At 34.2% G+C, this 16,182-nt stretch overlaps 1 protein-coding gene across 25 annotated transcripts in view; it reads left to right on the plus strand.

The window, feature by feature from the left end:
- The first annotated feature begins 1,209 nt into the window (after positions 1-1,209).
- The window catches only part of tou (bromodomain adjacent to zinc finger domain 2B toutatis), a 173,221-nt gene continuing 158,248 nt past the window's right edge, over positions 1,210-16,182 (plus strand). For 23 of the 25 annotated variants that reach the window (XR_012458587.1, XM_074128263.1, XM_074128264.1 and 20 more), the window contains exon 1: positions 1,210-1,804. The gene's annotated coding sequence lies outside the window, so the exon portion shown is untranslated. Of the gene's footprint in view, positions 1,805-2,216; positions 2,357-16,182 lie in introns of those variants that run through there. The other 2 variants (XM_074128265.1, XM_074128262.1) reach the window with 2 other exon arrangements.

Genomic DNA, 16,182 nt, shown 5'->3' on the forward strand with positions numbered 1-16,182 from the left:
TATATAAATTATACAAAAATGACACTTTAAGGAAATCCTAATCACTTCCACAAAGAGGCCTATATGATGAATTTTCCTTGAACTAATGTTTCAACTAAAACTTTCAAAATTCGGTGAATCATGAATGTAAATGATTTAGGAAGGTTAAAGAATGTAGTTACACCTGTTTTTTCATTTTAGAGAAAAAAAAATCGGTTGAATATAAAGCAACTTTCGTTCTAACGATTTTGTCCCAAACGCTTACGTGTCCACCAAATATCCAATCTGAACTCTCTGCGTTTGTCTGTTCTTGAGTTACGCTGACCTCACCAACTTAAAACTTCTTCTTGCTGGCGAGTAAGAGAAATGATAAGTCTCTTATTCTCTTTCTGGCACAAATTATGTATTTAAATTTTCTACTGAATATATATAGTTGATTTCAATACTACACATGTTCACTATTATTGATGATACATTGATAAACGTGTTGTCACCGTGAACCATACTAAAATTAATTTTCATTTAGAACAAGTTTTGAACCCAAGTGATAGATAGACCTATCATACCTAAGTTTTAAATGAAATAAGTTCAGGTGGCTTGTGGAATGCTTTTGTCTTCAATAATCTACAGAAACACTGTGTTCAGATTCATTTAGCCTATCTTAAGGCTTTACAAGATTACAATTTTATGTATTTTACTTTATATTATAGGAAAGAAGTAGGCTACTCTCTTTTCCGGAAGTGCTTTTATTGTAGTTACAGATTTTTCAAATAAAACTTGCAGCTGTACATGGTATAATGAGTACACCATGATTAGAGGTAATCGTTGATACTTTCTCTGGAGAGGACCCTCCAAAATTGAGAACTTTTTAAGGGGAAGCATTGCCGTAGGCTTATTTAGTTAAAGAGCTTAATGCAGTATCTCATGGGGGTCCCTAAGTCCAAACATCAAATTTGTATTCTTCAAGTTTCGTGGTGCTGGCACTTCTTCTAAGCAGAAAACTTCTTGCCAGGAGTAAGAGAAATTACAATCACGCATTCGTGCCTTTTAAGACATTCTTGTGAAGCCCATCTACTTTGTCAGAAATGAATTACTAATAAAAAGAACAAAAAAAAAACATAAAGCTCCAACCAAAACATATCAGCTTATGACATTATTGGTATTACTCCTTCCATTAACGTTACCTTGGTGGTTGGGCAAGTTTAGCGCATGCGTCTATGTCTTTTAGTTTAAGTAGGGGTTTTTGGTAAAGTGAGACAGCGTGCGCGTGTGAGAGAGATATGGTGTGGATGAGAAACTACAACTGGGATATGATTATTGACTCGGCTTGTTCCGTAATCTAGCTAGGCTAGAGCTGATACACAGCGGGGCCGACAGATAAATGTGAACGTGTACATATACATACACAGAGTGGAGAGCTTGGGCAAAACCAGCCGCTATTACACAGACTGAGGCCATCTTGGAACAGTTGCTTACCCTACGGCAAACATTCTGCATCTGCTCAGAGCATACAGCAATTACAAACAAAACCATTAAAAAAAAACAGCCAACAAACAACGAGAGAATCAAATCATCTCATTGTGGAATACATACTTGTGAACAAAAATAGTGATTATCCAAAAAAAGAAATTGTTTAGTTTTTACTTAAAATAACATTCAACTTGAAAAAAAAGTCAACGTGGGGGAGGGCATGTGAGTGTTTCTTAAAAGAAGTGTTTTTGTTTTGTGAAAAGTGTTTTATCCGTAAGTTATATTCCAGAATTACATCATTTCTTCCAGTGATTAGTTAATCGTCCATCTAGAGGAATTGTGTATTGTATCCCAGGTAAAAGAAATTATTATTTTTATTGATACCTCAGCAATAGTATATTCTTATTTTAAAAATAAAAATAATTTCATTTTATTATCAGTAATAAATCAAATTAATATTAAATCTCAATTCTCAAAATTTAATCATTCCTAAAAAACACAAATTTGTAAATCGTGCCTAACCTGTGTTTTTGTAAGCATGTTTGAGGTTACAGTTGTGTTATAACTTGTTTTATGCATGTTATTTTTTGCTCTCGATATTCAGAAATTATCTAAATTTCCTTTCTTATAAGTTAAAGCCTCTTTATTCATTTTGAACTTATACTCAATCAGGGTAAAGTTCAAGAGTGTTCTAATAAGTAGTTTTAGAAATTGTACTCTTTTTTTTTTAAGTTTTGTTAAACCGGTTTCAGTTATTGAATATATTGAGATTATGCGCTTTTAGAATTGTATTATTTCGGGTAGGGAAACTATTGGAGTTGTGTGGAGCTTTAACCTAATGTTAACACCTGCCCTTTACTTCTGCATTTGCTACTATAGAAGCCTTGTTTTTAGTACTACTAGTTTTGTAAGTACCTTTTAATTTTTTTTCATATAACTCAAAAAGTTAGGAATTTCATAAGATTGAGTTTTCAATTTAAAACAATTAACTCAGCTTTTAACTTTTTTATTTTTAGAAAACTCTAGTTATCTTTTGTGAACTCTAAAAACCACTTTGTAATTGTTAGTTACAAAAAAAAAGTTTTATCTTTCCACATAATCTTTTTAACAATATACAAATTATTTAAACAAAAATTATGTCGCAAAACCAAAACTGTTCATTGCTTTTAACTTAAAAGGAATTTCTCCAAAATTAAGTATCTTACTGGTATAAGTTTGAATCAAGCTTTTAGTAGATTTCGTTTTTCTCAAATTTCGAAGTGAAGCAAATAAGGTTTATTTTCTTTTCTTTTTTTTAAACCCATCTGAACATATGAAGTGCAATTAATTTAAAAACAAATTATTATTTTGTGTATTGAAATCCTTAGCAATATGAAAGTTAGATTCTATTTGGTATAGGTTATTTTTAAGTAAGCTTATTGATTTGCATTTAAAACGCTTGTGTTCATACAGTCATAACCCATTTATCTTGCCCATTTGCTACTTTTTCTTTCTCATTTATGCTTATTCCATCTTTTTTGTTTTGTTATTTGATTAAATGTTGTTCTTTTTTATTGAACATTTTTGAATGTTATAGTGTTCACGTTTTTACTTTCTCTTGATTAGTTTATTTTAAAATGGTTAACAAACAATACTCTAGTAAAAGCTTATTCTATCAGCTATTTTGTTTTATTTTTCTGCTGACTGGTTAATGGAATTTCACTCATTTTCAGGTCAGGGCATATTTCATCAAGTTCTTGTAGAGAATCTTTTGTACCATTAGTAATTATCTTTTTTTCAACCATTAAAAGATACTTTTTGACCCTAAAGTAAAATGTTAATAAGTAGCTGGATATTCACGTTCTTTGTAAGTAGCTGATGGAATGAAATTTGAAACTAGTCTAGAAGTTTTCAAGAACATGTGCCTGTAAAATGAAAGTGATTATCAAAAATTGTGGGGATATTAAACTAAATATTTGAGACAAGCCTAGATAAATGTTCATTTTTTTTTTTTGGTATTGCAATTATGTCCAATGTTTTGAAATAGTGGTTTCATCAGAAAGCATCCGTTTTGGGTTCTCCTGAGATCGAAGAAAATTGTCTTTTTTTTTCTTTTTTTTTTTATTGTGAACTCTTGAAGAAGAATTTAAATTCTTAGGAAGCTTATTCATACTTTTTCACTTTTTCGGTAACAGTAAGAATTTGTTTTGAGTTGTTTTTAAGAATGTGTTTTGAATTTGAATGCCTACGACTTAATCTTCTTACTACTATTCCCAAGGATTAGATTTGTGCAGTTTCTGCTAACTTGATATTTTTAGTTACTATGGCGATAAGCTTCTCTAGTTCCACAGAATCACCTCAAAATCAATTTTTATGAAATCAAGTTCAAAAAAAGCTATAGGTCTCCTTATTCATGATGGGTTACTACTAATATGGAATTTAATTAACTTATTTAATGTAAATAATTAGTTCTACCTTCACTTACTTGGTTGAAATGACATTTCAAAGGTATAAAAAGAATCATTTGAAGAATCAATCCATTTTAAAGGGGTATTTTCAGTTGGGGAATTTGATCTTTAAAGTCGAGCCCTACCAAATAAAATTTAAAGTTTGCGATTCTTTGTGATTTTTCACTTTTAAGCTAGTATTTCCTTTCATAAATCTCACACAGAGACCACTTTAATTCAAATTTTCTATCGCTGAAGACCGAATAACGTGAAAGTTCGTCACAATACAGTATTTCTACCTCCTAGCAAGTTTTGGTTTTTCTTTTAACTCTTATACGTTTTATTAATTTGGTTTTTATAGAAAAACTTAATGGTGTTGCTAACTTTTTACAGTTTTTTCACAAATCCAGACTGAAAGAGAAATATATTCTGTGAAAACAAAAACTTATAAAAAAACAGTCTATATTTGCTTAAATTATTTAGTTAAAACTGAACTCTTGTCAGATTTTTTTAGTAAACAACAAAAACTTAATTTCATTTTCTTCTCTGCCTTCTTCAAGAATTTGAAATGATTTTCAACAAAAATTTGTCATTCTATAAATTTATGTATCTTTTTTTAAATTTTCAAATTGTAATTATTATTTCTGGAAGTCCTTTGATAAGATTTTTTTTGGTTGTACCGTGAGTTCGAACAAAATTTAAGTTATAATCGTATCACATTATCTCGCAGCCAAATAATGCGTAACTTGTTTCTGAAAAGAGGGACGAACCTTGCAGGTCATTTTTTTTTTTTATTTCACATCCTGCAGCGTTGCAACTTCTTTAAGATTTAAGAGATTCGATCTTCCATCTGAAGTCTACCTTGTGGTGGAATCCAAGTGGCTCTTGTTCTTGGTAGCTTTCTAGTACCAAGTTCTAGGTAGTAGCCTGTAACGCGCTATCGCGTTTGCCTTGTCCTACAGGGTCAGTTCGCTGACTAAGTTCTGGGTGTTACACTAAGTTTGTCCAACTATTTTTGGGTTCTTTAAATTTGTCGAGTAGCCTCTCTGGGTTTTGGATCCCTGGTTAAACTTGTACAGGAGTTGATAGATGTTAGTGTGTGGAAATTCAAGTTTGCTCTGCCCCTTACTTTAGGCAAACTTTCATTCAATTTAATGTGATTTAGACATAGTTAATCGTGCTATTTTTTACATGTAGTCGCTCTTTGCATTCTAGCACTATCTTGCAATAAAATCGAACGCACGAAATAAAGCATCAACTTCCAATACCCTCAAAAAGATCTGAAGTAGATCAATTGTGATATTTAGGCGCAGGAAATCATAAAAAGAATAATTTTGAAGTTTTCCTAATTTTAAGAAAACCGTTTTCATACTGTTTTGTGAAATAATATATACATTTAATTTCGTACTGTCTGTGTCACCTTTCTTACATGTTGCAACCCAGTTGAGTGCTGACCTAGTTATCATTTTTTTTTTTCTTTTTTGCAACAATATACATATAAATATTTTATAGTTTTGATAAACACAAATTTATTGATAAAACATTGGCTTCTATTTATTGATATTAAATTCTAAATGAAAGTTGGATTTTTAAAGTTTTCTTGTTGTTCTTTTTACACTTTATAATTACATGTAATTTCACCGGCGGCCATTATTACGAGCAGTTTTGGCCATTCTTGGCAGTTCTTACGTAATAATAGAAGAAAAAAAAATGTCTGGAACACTCGCATGACTTTACCTGCTGTAAAAGCTAGAAAGAAAACGTTCTAACGATTCATTTCCTCGGATTAGTGATTTAATTTATATTTAAGTATTTAATTCAATTAATATTACACTTTGTGCTGTAGATATCCGTAGTCTGACCTTTCAGAGAGTAGCATATCTTCTTAACTCTTCCCTTTCTATTTCTCGTTACTTCACAATTATATATAAAATTATATAAAAGATAGGATCTTATATTTCACTGGAAGGCTAATTTAGAGAGATAGTTCTAAACCCTCTTCTCCAATTTCTCCTGGACAAATTTTTTCAAATAAAAAAAAATTGAATTCGGAGAATTTTAAAGAAAATCATTGGTGAAAAAAAAAGAGTAAGAATAAGTTAACTAAAGTTGATCATTTTGATCGCCATTTTGTGGGGAACGTTTGCCGATACCTTTTTGGCAACGGGGCAAGGCTTTGCATCCTATCCTTATGATGATGCCTTCAGCCCTTTGATGGGATGAACACCCAGGAGGAGGAGGAGGAGTTCCAAGAAAGTGAAGGGATCCAGTAGACCTAAAAACACTGGAAAACAACTTTCCAAGACAGAATCAGGCGAAAATCTGTTTAGAAAATTATAACCGGGGTAGAGATACTCAGCCTGCCTTGGCGAGAGCAGAAATCGACGGGTAGCTTACCGAGGATTTTTGTTTTTTTCTTTGGACTCTGCAGATTTTTTTGAATAAATTGGGCATTTAACGTGATAGTAGCTCTAGATTATTGTGCGCAGTACATTTGTTGACGAACTGCGGTTCGTTTAAAGAAGATTCAACTTCCACGGAATAGAAAGAGGCAGTTTTACCTCTCAGCGGCATCTTCAGAAGGTCAAATGTCTCCCTACCGGAGATTGTAGCATCTGGTAATCATAACGTACTTTCTAGGTTTATTCCAGTACACTATGGTGATTGAGGTTTATTAGTTTATTGTATAGTCATCTGGCAAACTTTAGCCGGATTTATTGTTTTAAAGCCTCGGTATCTCTCATGAGATGAAGGGTGGGCGGGGAACAATGGGCATTTTGGATTGCCTGCGTTCCTTTCCCTTTCTGGTGGAACCGCCCTTTTAATACAATCTACAATCTCTACCTTTCAGCGAAATTCTTCCAGAGGGAGGAGAGCTGTAGTGTTTAGCAACCTCGGCCAGCGCAATGTTAGCCAAGGGATCTTCAGTAGATCTATGAAATTCCTAAGGGCCGTCTTCTACATTGTTGTGTACAAGAAAATTATTTTACTTTTACAAATGATCACTTTATAAAAATAATGTTGGATGAAAATTCAATTATTATAAAAGTCATAGTCGACCCATTCTCTTGTACTATGGATAGTTGTAGCTCAATAATTTTCGTATCTAGTTACCAATTGAATAATTTAAACTGTGCTCTAGACGTTTCCTTCAACCACTGTGTTCAAATGAACATTACAAAAATATGTGAAGTAGCTTTAAAATAATTATTATCATTTCATTGCATTGAATTAGTTTATTTTCCCCTCTTTTATTGTCCTGTAATTCTGGCGAAAAGTAGGGCGTCGCCCCTTCACTTGAACGGCCCAATGAATCACAGGATCGCATCACACACGGCGTTCCTTCACTGTGTGACCTTATCCTTAATCTCCCCACCACATTGCTGCTAGCTTGTTCGCTGAAGACTCTTTGAATGCATGTAAAAAAGAGTTGGTAGTGGGGAGGTTTCTCATAATTATTGTTCGGTATTTCTTGCTTTTTTTATTTTTTTTTATTTTTTAAAGCTTCTTTGTTTCCTTTTGCTGTTCTAGTAATTGAACTATTATAAAATAATGTTAAATAGTTCGTTTTCTTTTTTAATTTTCCATTCTACTGGACGTATTTAAATAAATTATTATAATTGTTACTTTTTTTCTTTCACTTAAGTTACTGGAAATATTGTAATCGTTTCAAAGTTTTTGAAATCAAGTACCCATGTTGCACAGGTGTGACCCAAAACAAATAAAATAGTTTCGAAACAGTGAATAGAGGAAATGGTCCCCTACCATAGCTTTTTATGGGCGAACACTCAAACGACCTTCTTCCGGGATCTAATTTAAACAAATCCTTGAAAATCCTAAATTCGAAACATTTCATTGTTACCAACATTGTACAGTATGTAAAAAAAAATATCGTACTTTACCCTGAACCTAGTACTTAGAAGTATAGTCAATTATGAGGGAAGGGATTAGCTATGAGGTTAGCATACTGGACTCCCACGCGGAGGTCCCGGGTTCGAATCCAGCTGCTGACCCTTAGATTTTCTCTTTCTAGGAGCTTCTTACAGCTCACTGTCCGGGTGATGGACAGTGTTGTCTGTAACGAGAGAACACTGTCCGGAGGCCGGCAGTGCACTGAAAAAAGCTCCGGGCGTCAATAACCTTAGATGTTGACGCGCCTTAAATCATTAAAAAAAAAAAATAGTCAATTATCTCCCAAATAAAAGTTACAATTTTCTGAGTTATGTACTAATGTCATTATACAGTTAATAGAAGTTCTGGAAAAGAGAAAAATGTATTTAGTTAAAGAGATATTTCCGGCTTGACTCGGAAGTTTAGCTTTCTTAAAAGTATGTGTGAATAATAGGAGCGTATATAAAGCCGGAATATCGTTTTTTAGGAGAAGTGTCTAGCCTACACTACCCGGAAATTATCTTTGAATAGAATTTGGCTTGAGGAAATTGTGGGCTATGAGTATATCAGTCTTAAAAAAGAAAAAGCATTGTGAGATTTTCCTCAATTATAATAAAGTAAAAAATAATAATTGAAAATTCTACGTAAGTAATTTGTTTTCCTTGAATAAGGGAAAAAATAGAAGTGAAAAAAATCACAGTTTAAAACTAATTTCGCGTTTGTGCCTTTGGCACTACCGGAAATAACCTTCTTTTTAGATTTTTGCGATTTTCTAGCAAAACTGTCTCAACGATTTTCTTTTAAAAACCTATTACACGCATTGTACACTTATTGTTCTATAACATTTATTAGGAAAACTTAATGATGAGTTCAGTGGTTTATAGTTCTCCTAAAATTACGATTATGAAAATTTTGCCGGAAATGGATATTTCCTGAATTTAAAACTAATAACATCCCCTCCAATTTTCTTTAAAACATAGAATACTCTCACACCTATTGCTGGGGAGCGGAGTGGGTTTATTGCTGAAATGAAAACGTGCATTAATAAATTTGATGTTGCAAAATCCTATGTTATTGTTTTTGTACTGAATGAAAGTTCTTGTAAAATGTTGTTTATTCATTAGCATAAATTAGAATTATATTTGAATTATCTAAGTTGAAAGTTGTTAAATGTATGTAACTCACACCGCCATTTTAATGAAAGCTTATTTAGTTCACCATTTTTATTTCTCTTAGAATCTTGATGGAAGCGGCCATGTTTTTTTACTATTTCTTACTGTTACTAAGAGGAAGTATTGTGATCGTCTTATAATTTTTTTTTTCTTACGATTTTTCACCGGAAATACACGATTATGATTATTTTTTTTTTAATATTGTTTGTGTGCTTACGAATGTGTTTGTGCACATTATATCTCCAGCAGCATTTTTTTTAGTGCCAGAACAAAAATGTAGTTCACTTTTCTTTCAAATCTTTTAATATTGGTTGAGAATTCTTTGACACAACGGAACAGCTGTATGAAACTCTCTGCTTCTTTTATTACTCCTTACCTGGCGCCCTTGTAAGATCAGCTACAGGTTTAACATTATTAGGGGGCTTGGGGCTATTGGAAGAAAGTTATGTCCTGGTAGATGTTCTGATACTCTTGTACGCTACGCCACTTTCTTGAAGATACGACAGCGTGCTTGGCTAGCCACTATTCGCGATTGTGATTCTATCAGGTTTTAACCGAGTATCATCCCGTCATTAATCTTAACACTTCGGTTCTGCAATTCATCAAACTTTTATTTTGAATGGCGTTAATGGTTGAGGATTTCCTATCCTTACTTTAAACAGGACTAGACAGGATACTAAGGAAACATTTTTTTTTTACTTCCTGTCATTCTCTTGAGGAAACGCAACTTGCTGGGTGGCTCTTCTCCTAGTTGTTTGATCCAGAACAGTTTGGGATCTAGTTTTATTGCAAATCTAGTCACGTTGCTGTATCTCTTACTATATAAAAAAAAAAGATGGTTATAACAGGGGCATGCATATCTTAATTAGTATTTCTTTCGACCTAAACTTTGTGAAAAATTAATTTAAAATATATTTAATTTATGTGTCACTATTTATTATTATTTTTTTCGCTAAAATTGTATTTATATAGCGCCCTGAAATTTTAACACACGTTATATAATTAGTTGAAGTCTTCCGGTAATTACTATAATAGTTTTTTTATGTGTATTTATTGGATACTTGATATTTATATTGGATCAGTTTCGGTGGCAAGGCCATACGCTTTTACTTTATGTAATGATGCTTACTAGGATTCTCTGGTATTTCTTAATCTAGCCAATAGTTACGCAGATATCGGAAGTGATCCTGTCAAAGCATACAATTTGTTCCTACCTTTTTTTCTTTTTTGGTATGAGTGGTTATTGATCTACTTATGTCTTTTTAGAGCTTAAGATTTTGGCTGAAATGCGTTAAACGTAATTGCAATGGTTCCTTTATTTTTACTGTTTTCTTTAATGTTCACTTATTAATATTGGTTGAATTCTTTGATACAACTGAGCAGATGTTTGAAACTCTCTCTGGAGTAAACCCTGGTTCTTTTATTACGAGGGTCGTTTGAAAAGTCCGTGCAAAGTCAGAGAGATAGCACCACTGGCGCGTATCGAGGTTATGTTTAGTTAGTAGCATCTCTTGGAAGAACACACACCAAGTTTCAGCCAGATCGGTCTATTTCTTTGTGTTTGGCATTCGTTTGAATCGAGGAAGTCGAGTGATTTTCAAAAAATGGACGAAAAAGAATTTCGTGTGTTGATTAAACACTACTTTATGAAAGGCAAAACGCCTCAGGAGACTAAAGAGAAGCTTGATAAACATTATGGTGACTCTGCACCTTCGATTAGAACAGTTTATAAGTGGTTTCAAAATTTTCGGAGTGGCCATATGGGCACAAGTGACGCTGAACGTTCTGGACGGCCCTGTTGAGGTTACTACTCCAGAAATCATTGATAAAATCCATGATATGGTGATGGATGACAGAAGAGTGAAGGTGCGTGAGATTGCTAGTGCTGTGGGCATCTCGAATGAACGGGTACATAATATTTTGCATCAACATTTGGACATGACAAAGCTATCCGCAAGATGGGTGCCGCGATTGCTCACGCTTGACCAAAAAACGAAATCGTGTGAAGTGTTGCAAGGACGGTTTGCAGCTGTTCCAGAAGAATCCGCAGGACTTTAAGCGTCGTTTCGTCACTGTGGATGAAACATGGACACATCACTACACTCCTGAGACCAAAGAACAATCTAAACAATGGGTTACCAAGGGGGAATCTGCGCCAAAAAAGGCGAACACCGTTCCTTCGGCCGGAAAGATTATGGCGACTGTCTTTTGGGATTCGCAAGGAATAATTCTCATCGACTATCTGGAAAAGGGTAAAACTATTACAGGTGTGTATTATTCATCGTTATTGGACCGTTTGAAAACCGAGCTGCAAGAATAACGCCCACGATTGGCCCACAAAAAAAGTTCTTTCCATCACGACAACGCACCAGCTCACACCTCAGCAGTTGTGGTCGCAAAATTAATGGAAATAGGGTTCCAACTCGTTTCACATCCCCCCTATTCTCCAGACTTGGCTCCCTCGGACTACTATTTGTTCCCCAATATGAAGAAATGGCTGGCGGGAAAAAGATTTTATTCAAACGAGGAGGTGATTGCAGAAACGAATGGCTATTTTTCAGACTTGGACAAATGCTATTATTCGGAAGGGATCAACAAACTAGAGCAGCGTTGGACGAAGTGTATAAGCCTAAAAGGAGACTATGTTGAAAAATAAAAAAGGTTTACCCCCAAAAATTAAGTAGTTTTTATTTTTGCACGGACTTTTCAAACGACCCTCGTACTCCGTACCTGGCGCCCTTGCAAGTTCAACTACAGGGCCAATTCGTCGTATCTCTTCGTACCCATCGTAATCGCTGGCAATAGAGAACTTTGGATTTTGATATCATAGGGCTACTAGCTAATCCCCCTTATGGAATCAAATACTGCAACCAAACGTGGTTTACGGTTACTTATAGCTTAATTTTCTCCAATAATAACTTTTAAGTAATTCTTCCCGAAATGTGTTTGGGTAAGTCCAAAGTCTATTAAGTAAATTTTACTGATGTAGAAGTATTTATTTTATTAATAAAAATGTGCCAGCTAATAAAACTTTTTAAGTAACTTGTAGTTTGAAAAGAAGTTTGAAGTTCAAAAGCGCCGTCCTGAATATGAGCAAACTCTCTCGACTTAACCTAAGTTATTGCTTTAGAATTCAATACAATGTTATTTTTGACGATAATGTAAAACGAAACAAAGTTATACTGTCGGCGACCTTTTTTTTTTTTTTTTTTTTTATTAAAAAGCTTAAAACTGAAATAGGCAATTCTACTTTTGTTCTGTCGATGTTACAAGTTTTTTATATACAGAGTGATCCATTTAATACGCACCAATCGCTAATAACTAGTCTAGTTTTCAAATTTTTCACACCCGATGCTTTATCTTTATTTTTGGCGGAGTTACTGGCAAAAATCTGATTAGGGTTTCATAAGGACCACTGGTTTTGACAATGATTATGAAAACTACATAAAAAATTGTGAAAAATGACGACCCCGTTTCGATATTCGTGATCGGTTTTCAGTACTAATTTACCACCAGAAATACAAGTTTTAGGGGAGGTCCTCTGACTGCAAAAAATGTTAATGGTGACGCAAAGAACAAAAAATAATAATAATTGAAGATTTTAAAACATGTAGCGTAATGTAATGGTTGTGGGGGAATCAGGATGAATTTGTTTTATCATCAAATAAAAGCAATCATCACATCATTTTAATGCACCCAGTATGCAAGACTTCTTGACCTATGATTGCGGTAAGAATATCTTGCCAGTGATGGGCGGGTGTTGGTCTAGTGGTCAAGAGCGTGGCTTTGTAAGTGAGAGACCACCAGTTCGAATCCCGCGTATGCAGTCATCCTTATTACTTAAATAATCATAATACTTTTTTTTTTAATAAAGTCTAGTCATACGCAGGATTCGAACTGGGGATCTTCCACTTACAAAACCACGATCATAACCACTAGACCAACACCCGCCCATCCCTGGCAAGATATTCTTACCGTAATCATAGGTCAAGAAGTCTTGCATACTGGGTGCATTAAAATGCTGTGATGAATGCTATTATTTGATGATAAAACAAATTTATCCCTGATTCACCCACAACCATTACAGTACACTACATGTTTTAAAATCGTCAATTATCATTATTTTTGTTCTTTGAGTCTCAAATAATATTTTTTGCAGTCAGAGGACCTCCCCAAAACGTGTATTTCTGGTGGAAAATTAATATTGAAAACCGATCACGAATAGACTAAAATTGTAACTTTGATCTTAAATATCTCGACAAATATTAGGGATATCGAAACGGGGTTAACGGCATTTTTCACAATTTTTTATGTAGTTTTCATAATCATTGTCAAAACCTAATGAAACCCCAATCGGGTTTTTAGCCGTAACTCCGCCAAAAATGAAGATACATCATCGTGGGTGGAAAATTTGAAAACTAGACTAAAAAAAGCATATAGTTTACTTCATGGGTTTTTTCGAAATCCCGCTTTCCTAAAAAGTTATTAGCGATTTCTTGCGTTTTAAATGGATCACCCTGTATAATATATAAATATGTATATAATCGCTTAGTAAGTTTTATATAAATGTTAGTTTGTTTTTTTGAGGTTAGATTAGCATTAATGTTTATGGCTTATTATTATCAGCTGTTTAAAGAAAAGAGGCATGCGGATATGTTACGTCATTTATTGATTTATGGTTTCGTCTTTCTTTTTTTATAGCTTTATTGATTTATTTATGGCATGATTAAAGTAAAATGAATTTGGTATTCTATTTTCCAGTTAAAAAAAAAACTAAGTACGCTGTAAAAGATTCCTTAAGTACAGTTAGTTGGAACAAAATACCAGTATTGACTTGTTCTCCTCCTCCATTATAATCAACACACCATTACGTAATTTTTATTTTTTTCAACTTGTGGAATAAATGAGGCTCATTTCGCAAATTTAATTTAAAAAATGTTGTTTAATTCTTTGAAAAATATTTCCTTTTACTTATTCTTTATTTCCCTCTCTCTTTAGATGACCCCTTTTGCTGCTGATCTCTAATTGGCAAGTGTTTAGCGTTTTCATAATGCTAAATTTTTCTAAACCATTTTTGACGTTTCCACAAAAACCCGCACTTTTTCAAAGATTTTCTTGAAAATGTTTTTCAAAAAACTTTTTCTGTTAACCAGCTTTATTTATGGCTCAGAACTTTTATTTAAAATCACTTTATTTACTAAAATTTTATTAAGTATATTTCCTGTGGTGTCCTTGCGTTTCTCTAAGGTAACCAATTTAGTGTAGTGTACGGTCTTATCATCTGGGCTAAATATTTATAGAAATCAATAATAAGCAAAAAAAAAAAAAAATTCTAAACTTGAGGAAAAATCAGTAGAGCGGAAGTTGATTTAAATAATTCCGTCCAAAATAGAGCCGGAAATCAACAGAGTTTCCCTTCACCCTTTTAAACTACTTTTTGATAGGATGAAAAAAATAAATGCCAGTTTCAGTCAAACTTTATTATACCGAGCTTTCGACCTAGGGGGACTAGGTCATCTTCAGGGCTAATTTACAAAAGTTGTTCATGAACAGACAAGAAAGAAGACACACCAACCCCCTTTAATGATGTAAAAAATAGTACTTTATAAATTAGCCCTGAAGATGATGACCTAGTCCCTAGGTCGCGGCATAATAAAGTTTGTCATGACTGAAACTGACATTAACTTTTTCATCCTACTGAAACTATGATTCAGTCACCAAAAATAAATGAACAGTAACTACTTGTTGATGTTGTTTTGTGCAATGTAAATCTGATTTTGCTGCTACAACTTTCTTCTGTTATTATTAGGTGTGTCTTAATTTGCAACGAAAATCTTACAGTTATATAGTAATTGCCTATTTTTTCAGGCAGGGCTTTACGCCCAAAATTAGGTGTCGTGGACGGAGCCGACTAGCAAACATTCTTTACTATAGGGCGCCACGGTAGCCGAGCGGTTTAGAGACGAGACCTGCAAAGCTAATATGCATTGTGGTACTGGGTTCGATTCCCGGTCTTTAGGCCTTGGATTTTATTTAATGGTTAAATGAGAAATAGTAAAGTACGTTTGCTAGTCGCCTCCGTCCACGACACCTAGTAAACGGTAGTTGGACGTTAAGCCCCGCCTGTAAAAATAGGCGATTACTTTACTTTACTTTTTTACTTTACTATAAATTTCTAAAGATATAGACCAGGGAATATAGCCTAGTATCGCAATACATCTTAGCTTTGCGGGTCTAGCCTCTAACCGCTCGGCTATCGTGGCGACTAGCAAACATACTTTACTGCAAATTTCTCATATAAACCATTAAAGGTGTAGGCCAGGGAATATAGCCTAGTACCGCAATACATCTTAGCTTTGCAGGTCTACCTCTAACCGCTCGGCTATCGTGGCGACTAGCAAACATACTTTACTGCAAATTTCTCAGATTAACCATTAAAGGAATAGACCAGGGAATATAGCCTAGTATCGCAATACATCTTAGCTTTGCGGGTCTAGCCTCTAACCGCTCGGCTATCGTGGCGACTAGCAAACATACTTTACTGCAAATTTCTCATATTAACCATTAAAGGTGTAGACCGGGGAATATAGCCTAGTATCGCAATACATTTTAGCTTTGCGGGTCTAGCCTCTAACCACTCGGCTACTGTGGCGACTAGCAAACATACTTTACTGCAAATTTCTCATATTAACCATTAAAGGTGTAGACCGGGGAATATAACCTAGTACCGCAATACATCTTAGCTTTGCGGGTCTAGCCTCTAACCGCTCGGCTATCGTGGCGACTAGCGAACATACTTTACTGCAAATTTCTCATATTAACCATTAAAGGTATAGACCGGGAAATATATTTAACCATTAAATAAAATCCAAGTCCTAAGGAATCGAACCCAGTACCACAATACATGTTAGCGTTGAGAATTGTAGTGTCGAGAAATCTTTAGTGTTTTAACTCTTAAAAGTACTATTTCCATCAATACTTTCGTCCTAAAAGGAAATATATACATCCTTAGTTAGAGTCTGCGTCACCCCAGTAGGAATTGTGGATTTTTAAGTAGAATGATTGAAAGTTGCGTTAAAGATTTTTACTGGAGTTTCTGCTGTTAGGCTGGTAATATGTGAGATTGTTGTCTGTCGGTAGGTATGTATGTACGGGGGGGCCAGTTAGAAAATTGTGCTGGCTCGTCCGCCGGCAATGGCTAGAGAGAGCATTCTGATTGTATTCAGTGTGCGTGTGGAGCCGCT

Source organism: Rhodnius prolixus, unplaced genomic scaffold, assembly GCF_049639745.1.
Source record: "Rhodnius prolixus isolate KJV_2025 unplaced genomic scaffold, Rpr scaffold_9, whole genome shotgun sequence".
Lineage (NCBI taxonomy): Eukaryota > Metazoa > Arthropoda > Insecta > Hemiptera > Reduviidae > Rhodnius > Rhodnius prolixus.